General features: G+C 44.5%; 2 long non-coding RNA genes across 56 annotated transcripts; one reads left to right on the forward strand and one right to left on the reverse strand.

The window, feature by feature from the left end:
* Positions 1-1,346: 1,346 nt before the first annotated feature.
* On the reverse strand, positions 1,347-3,088 carry LOC127920844 (uncharacterized). 50 transcript variants are annotated; one of them, XR_008107692.1, is made up of 8 exons: positions 2,943-3,088; positions 2,733-2,872; positions 2,593-2,662; positions 2,343-2,379; positions 2,131-2,201; positions 1,744-1,917; positions 1,567-1,673; positions 1,347-1,496 (listed from the first exon to the last, which is right to left on the reverse strand). It is a non-coding gene; the product is annotated as an uncharacterized LOC127920844 (long non-coding RNA). The 50 variants fall into 50 exon arrangements; XR_008107703.1 differs by adding an exon at positions 2,451-2,483 and having other exon boundaries at positions 1,744-2,272; positions 2,555-2,662; XR_008107681.1 differs by lacking the exons at positions 2,131-2,201; positions 2,343-2,379 and adding exons at positions 2,202-2,310; positions 2,380-2,483 and having other exon boundaries at positions 2,555-2,662.
* Positions 2,541-5,675, forward strand: LOC127920843 (uncharacterized). Of its 6 annotated transcripts, XR_008107653.1 has the most exons (3): positions 2,541-3,690; positions 3,766-3,840; positions 3,912-5,675. It is a non-coding gene; the product is annotated as an uncharacterized LOC127920843 (long non-coding RNA). The 6 variants fall into 6 exon arrangements; XR_008107650.1 differs by having other exon boundaries at positions 3,766-5,675; XR_008107651.1 differs by lacking the exon at positions 3,766-3,840 and having other exon boundaries at positions 3,841-5,675.
* Positions 5,676-6,094: the final 419 nt, after the last annotated feature.

A 6,094-nucleotide genomic window follows, 5' to 3' on the forward strand; every position in this document is an offset into this window, starting at 1 on the left:
TGCCAGTATGAGCCTGTTTATTAAGTATACTGCCCTCTGGTGGTGACTGCCCGGTATGAGCCTGTTTATTAAGTATACTGCCCTCTGGTGGTCACTGCCAGTATGAGCCTGTTTATTAAGTATACTGCCCTCTGGTGGTCACTGCCGATATGAGCCTGTTTATTAAGTATACTGCCCTCTGGTGGTCACTGCCAGTATGAGCCTGTTTATTAAGTATACTGCCCTCTGGTGGTCACTGCCGATATGAGCCTGTTTATTAAGTATACTGCCCTCTGGTGGTCACTGCCAGTATGAGCCTGTTTATTAAGTATACTGCCCTCTGGTGGTGACTGCCGGTATGAGCCTGTTTATTAAGTATACTGCCCTCTGGTGGTGACTGCCGGTATGAGCCTGTTTATTAAGTATACTGCCCTCTGGTGGTCACTGCCGGTATGAGCCTGTTTATTAAGTATACTGCCCTCTGGTGGTCACTGCCGGTATGAGCCTGTTTATTAAGTATACTGCCCTCTGGTGGTGACTGCCAGTATGAGCCTGTTTATTAAGTATACTGCCCTCTGGTGGTGACTGCCGGTATGAGCCTGTTTATTAAGTATACTGCCCTCTGGTGGTGACTGCCGGTATGAGCCTGTTTATTAAGTATACTGCCCTCTGGTGGTGACTGCCAGTATGAGCCTGTTTATTAAGTATACTGCCCTCTGGTGGTCACTGCCGATATGAGCCTGTTTGTTAAGTATACTGCCCTCTGGTGGTGACTGCAGGTGTGAGCCACACACACAAACATCCTGTATAGAACTGTAAATAGTGAAATAGTATGAGTTACATTCTGGAGGAAGACTCAACTGAAACATGGTGGTATTTAGAGTGTGTGTTTCCAAGGACTGAGGCTGTATCTCATTCTAGGCCACACACACACACAGAGGCCTGTACGTGTGTGTACCTCTCTCTACTCTACCTGCCTCTGTAAACAACCCTCCTGCCATCTAATCTACCAAGCCACTAGGACACAGAATCTGACTGCAAAACGGCCCCTGCACTCTGCAAAACGGCCCCTGCACTCTGTAAAACGCTCCAACATTCCTGTAACATCTGGTGTTTTAAACTTCACTGCAAAGGGCTGTTGTGCAGACGGACCATGTGGCCTGAAGCTGAATCAGAAAGCCATGTTGTGGAGTAACCACTCTCTGTAGATAGATTTAGCCACCACTGTACAGCAGTGACGTGTTAGCATTTAGCCTGTGTTAAGAGCCACGTTAACTAACTACATGTATGACTACAACTTGAATCGTGAGCTCTCTCTTGAGTGTGTTCATGTGTTCTGTGTGTGTTTGCGTGCGTCTAACGCACATGTAAATATGAGTCCTGGACCGAACGGAACATGGTGGAATTCCAAGCGTTCTGAAATCAGATTCCGATTCCAGATTCCCAGAGAAAGAGTTTGCGTTCCCAAACTGACTCTGGGACTCAATGAAAAGACGAAGGGATGTGGGAGAGCTCACCTGTGGGCTCATAACTCTGTATAATGAGGGATGTGACCTCTCCTAAACTGAAGGACCTGGGGGAGCTCACCTGTGGGCTCATAACTCTGTATAATGAGGGATGTGACCTCTCCTAAACTGAAGGACCTGGGAGAGCTCACCTGTGGGCTCATAACTCTGTATAATGAGGGATGTGACCTCTCCTAAACTGAAGGACATGGGAGAGCTCACCTGTGGGTTAACAACTCTTTATAATGAGGGATGTGACCTCTCCTAAACTGAAGGACATGGGAGAGCTCACCTGTGGGCTCATAACTCTGTATAATGAGGGATGTGACCTCTCCTAAACTGAAGGACATGGGAGAGCTCACCTGTGGGCTCATAACTCTGTATAAATGAGGGATGTGACCTCTCCTAAACTGAAGGACATGGGAGAGCTCACCTATGGGCTCATAACTCTGTATAAATGAGGGATGTGACCTCTCCTAAACTGAAGGACCTGGGAGAGCTCACCTGTGGGCTCATAACTCTGTATAAATGAGGGATGTGACCTCTCCTAAACTGAAGGACCTGGGAGAGCTCACCTGTGGGCTCATAACTCTGTATAAATGAGGGATGTGACCTCTCCTAAACTGAAGGACCTGGGAGAGCTCACCTGTGGGCTCATAACTCTGTATAAATGAGGGATGTGACCTCTCCTAAACTGAAGGACCTGGGGGAGCTCACCTGTGGGCTCATAACTCTGTATAAATGAGGGATGTGACCTCTCCTAAACTGAAGGACCTGGGGGAGCTCACCTGTGGGCTCATAACTCTGTATAAATGAGGGATGTGACCTCTCCTAAACTGAAGGACCTGGGGAGCTCACCTGTGGGTTAACAACTCTTTATAATGAGGGATGTGACCTCTCCTAAACTGAAGGACCTGGGAGAGCTCACCTGTGGGCTCATAACTCTGTATAAATGAGGGATGTGACCTCTCCTAAACTGAAGGACATGGGAGAGCTCACCTGTGGGCTCATAACTCTGTATAAATGAGGGATGTGACCTCTCCTAAACTGAAGGACCTGGGAGAGCTCACCTGTGGGCTCATAACTCTGTATAAATGAGGGATGTGACCTCTCCTAAACTGAAGGACCTGGGGGAGCTCACCTGTGGGTTAACAACTCTTTATAATGAGGGATGTGACCTCTCCTAAACTGAAGGACCTGGGAGAGCTCACCTGTGGGTTCACAACTCTGTATAATGAGGGATGTGACCTCTCCTAAACTGAAGGACATGGGAGAGCTCACCTGTGGGCTCATAACTCTGTATAATGAGGGATGTGACCTCTCCTAAACTGAAGGACATGGGAGAGCTCACCTGTGGGTTAACAACTCTGTATAATGAGGGATGTGACCTCTCCTAAACTGAAGGACATGGGAGAGCTCACCTGTGGGTTCATAACTCTGTATAACGAGGGATGTGACCTCTCCTAAACTGAAGGACATGGGAGAGCTCACCTGTGCCAAAATAACTGAATAATGAGGGATGCTGAACTCTCTTTATCCCATCATTCCTTTTTTTAGTTCCTTAATTCTCAGAAAGGGAAAATAAATCCTGGATAATGTTGGATCATACGGTGAAAGACAGAGAAAGACTTAAAATAAAATGTGTTTTTAATTTAGTTTAAAAAAATGTAACTTGATAATGAAGAATTGGGGTGCTGTGACCAACTTTCTCTTTAAATAAATAAATGTTTACTTCAATTTTTATTATTTCGTCAAACAGGGATCTTCTTTAACAACCTGACTAAAGGTCACGATGAGGTTAGAGGTCACAACCTTTTCTCAAAACAGGAAGTTTTCTTTTTCTTCTTCTTCTCGGAAGCACAACCGATCTTCGCGGTAACTATGGGAGACGGAAAAGAAGAACACCCACACGTCGGCTTAGAGCCTCGTGGAACATGGTGAAGTGAACTTAACCCAGGTTAGGGGCCAACCATAGAGTAAGATACTTTACTAGGTACTCTAACTCTATGGGGCTGCCAGTCGTTTATCTCTAGGGGCCAACCATAGAGTAAGATACTTTACTAGGTACTCTAACTCTATGGGGCTGCCAGTCGTTTATCTCTAGGGGCCAACCATAGAGTAAGATACTTTACTAGGTACTCTAACTCTATGGGGCTGCCAGTCGTTTATCTCTAGGGGCCAACCATAGAGTAAGATACTTTACTAGGTACTCTATCTAACTCTATGGGGCTGCCAGTCGTTTATCTCTAGGGGCCAACCATAGAGTAAGATACTTTACGAGGTACTCTATCTAACTCTATGGGGCTGCCAGTCGTTTATCTCTAGGGGTCAACCATAGAGTAAGATACTTTACGAGGTACTCTATCTCTATGGGGCTGCCAGTCGTTTATCTCTAGGGGTCAACCATAGAGTAAGATACTTTACGAGGTACTCTATCTAACTCTATGGGGCTGCCAGTCGTTTATCTCTAGGGGTCAACCATAGAGTACCTCGTAAAGTATTTTACTCTATCTAACTCTATGGGGCTGCCAGTCGTTTATCTCTTGGGGCCAACCATAGTTAGACAGAGGACTCTCTAAAGACCCTCTTACCTTACTAGGTACTCTAACTCTATGGGGCTGCCAGTAGTTTATCTCTAGGGGCCGGCCATAGAGTAAGATAGAGGACTCTAAAGTTAAATCTTACTTTACTAGGTACTCTATCTAACTCTATGGGTCTGCCAGTCGTTCTCTCTCTCGCTACTATGTGCCGTGAAGTGTATGATGATAATAGTGTAGCTGTAATCTCTCTCATCACTCTTGTGTGTGATGGCTCGTCCAGTGTAGTCTTGGTATTGCTCTCTTCTCTCCTGTGTGTGCTGTCTGTCTGTACGTACAGTACAGTGGTCTGTGTGTGCTGTCTGTCTGTACAGTACAGTACAGTGGTCTGTGTGCTGTCTGTCTGTACGTACAGCACAGTGGTCTGTGTGTGCTGTCTGTCTGTACGTACAGCACAGTGGTCTGTGTGTGCTGTCTGTCTGTAGGTACAGCACAGTGGTCTGTGTTGCCAGCAAATTAAGGGTCATTATTATTATCCAATCTTCATCTAAGAAACACACACACTAACGTTCATTGCAGACCCACACATTGCAGACACACACATTGCAGACACAGACAGTATTCTTTATATCTAGCCATAGTCCTGTGAACTGTCACACACACACACCATAGAACTACAGCACACCCTCACTCCTGTAAATTTGACACTGGTTAGCATTTGCATCATGGGAAATGTAGTGTATTAACTAGAGGGATTTCCAGTTAATGGGAGAAAGAGTCCATAAGGAATGATCGTTCAAACGATCTTGATTAACTCGCTCCGGGTAGAAGTTGCCTTTAACCACAGATCTAGGATCAATTTACTCTCCCATTATCCTAATCTTAACCATTAGGCGGAACACCATTTTTTTGTTCTTAGATCAGTGTCTGGGAAGCAACTTCATCCTACCCTGACATGCTCAGTGTGTGTGTGTGTGTGTGTGTGTGTGTGTGTGTGTGTGTGTGTGTGTGTGTGTGTGTGTGTGTGTGTGTGTGTGTGTGTGTGTGTGTGTGTGTGTGTGTGTGTGTGTGTGTGTGTGTATAATTTACTGTGAATGAAAGACCAGCGAGACAATCGTAACTGGCGTGATTCCACTCGTTCTTAATGTTCTGTTTATCACGTCACCATGACAACGCTACCTATACTACGGCGTTTTGCACGACGGGAGGAGGACCGAAAAAAAATACACATATATATATATATATATATACTGTTGGAAACTAAAGAACCAATGGCCTTTTCTTAAACTTGTAACAATTTAACAACTCTTCATATCACACGTTTTAATTTGTCTGTCTTCTAAAAAAAAAAGAATCATAAAAAAACAAACTATAGCTAGCTCTTTTTGTAGGGTAATAATTATTATTATTATGGTAAGAGCACCATTTTGTTTTCTGTTTTTCTTTATAATAATGCTGAATGACTGTCTTGAATTGCATTTTTTTTTTTTATAAAACCGTACTGTAGATTTTTTTTGATGGTTGTTTTTATGTACCTGGCTACAACAACGGGTTACTAAGATGATAAAACTGTCTGTTCTCAACTGTGGTGGTGACATTATTGAGCCTGGAATCCATGTTTTAAAAACAGAATTAAAACAACTTTGACTCAGAACGACCGTAGTGGTCTGTTATTGTATTTGACACATCTCCTCTCTCCCTCTATCTGTACATCTCCTCTCTCCCTCTATCTGTACATCTCCTCTCTCCCTCTATCTGTACATCTCCTCTCTCCCTCTATCTGTACATCTCCTCTCTCCCTCTATCTGTACATCTCCTCTCTCCCTCTATCTGTACATCTCCTCTCTCCCTCTATCTGTACATCTCCTCTCCTTTCTCTCCCTGTCTCTGTAATGACACACTCACTGACAGTAGATGGCGATATGCCTGTATGTTGGTCACAGATTAAAGAGTGTTTCTCTTGAGTCGAGACACAGTGTTGTCTGAAAGTAGATGGAGTAGCCAGCCAAATAGAAACAGTAGCCAGCCTAATAGAAACAGTAGCCAGGCTAATATAAACAGTAGCCAGGCTAA

The sequence above is a fragment of the Oncorhynchus keta genome, unplaced genomic scaffold, assembly GCF_023373465.1.
Source record: "Oncorhynchus keta strain PuntledgeMale-10-30-2019 unplaced genomic scaffold, Oket_V2 Un_contig_20895_pilon_pilon, whole genome shotgun sequence".
NCBI lineage: Eukaryota > Metazoa > Chordata > Actinopteri > Salmoniformes > Salmonidae > Oncorhynchus > Oncorhynchus keta.